The sequence below is a fragment of the Sinocyclocheilus grahami genome, unplaced genomic scaffold (assembly GCF_001515645.1).
Source record: "Sinocyclocheilus grahami isolate Dianchi unplaced genomic scaffold, SAMN03320097.WGS_v1.1 scaffold57.1, whole genome shotgun sequence".
NCBI lineage: Eukaryota > Metazoa > Chordata > Actinopteri > Cypriniformes > Cyprinidae > Sinocyclocheilus > Sinocyclocheilus grahami.
The window spans coordinates 2,044,188-2,045,150 of record NW_015505236.1 but is presented as its reverse complement, the minus strand read 5'-3'; positions in this window follow the sequence as shown (position 1 = coordinate 2,045,150).

Below are 963 nucleotides of genomic sequence, written 5' to 3'. Positions count from 1 at the left end.
TCCATTTTTTGACCTCAACCACATTTATACCTGCAGAGGTGACATTCAGAAAAGATTTTATGTAAACCGTGTGTTTTTAAAGAAACTCGTACAATTCGCACATGTATTTTTTCTTATTTGGAGAAAACTGTGATATTTGGATGCAGTTTTTTATTTGCATGTTATTGCCCCCACAGCTAGCTATTGAACACACTGGATTATATAGATATGATTCAATTACTATTTAAAATATAATTGTAAAATATCAAGAGGACAGGGTGGACCAGCACATGACGGGGTGGACACATGCAGAACACACAAAGCATGACAAAATATGACAATGAAACATTTATTAAACTTCGGGAAAAAATAATATAATAATAATACATAATATAATTACATCCTCAATCACACTGATATACCCACCCCCCCACAAATGAACTACAAATTAATGCTATGTCCACCCATGTATCATGTATGTGTCATGCGTCTAAGTGGCCGACGGGGTGGACATTTTGAGCTTCAATTAGCATATTAGCTTACAACAAACTGTGACAAGCTAAATAGTTAGTCTGGTTGTTGAAGAGAATTTGGTATATTTAAACTTACATATTTAAAAAAAAATACTGTAATCTAATCACTTCTGGCATATTTTATGCCGACAGGGTGGACATGTTAAGCTTTGGCAAAGCACGTAAGCAAACTCATATGAAGAAAATTTGTCATTTGAAAAGTTACCAACTTATTCACCTCTCAGCCTTTGAGATTCCCACCACTGAAGAGACAAAAAAAATCTGTTATCCTGATGTCACTAAAGGGGATGACCTTTTCTTAAAGGGGCGGATTCCCCAACATGACAGGGTGGACAACCCTTCAAGGGACATGGACAAACTCTTTTTTACTAATTAAAAATATTGTTTTTATTACCAAATGATCAATACACTCAAATTGAGTAATCTCTTATTTAACAAAATATTAATAGGA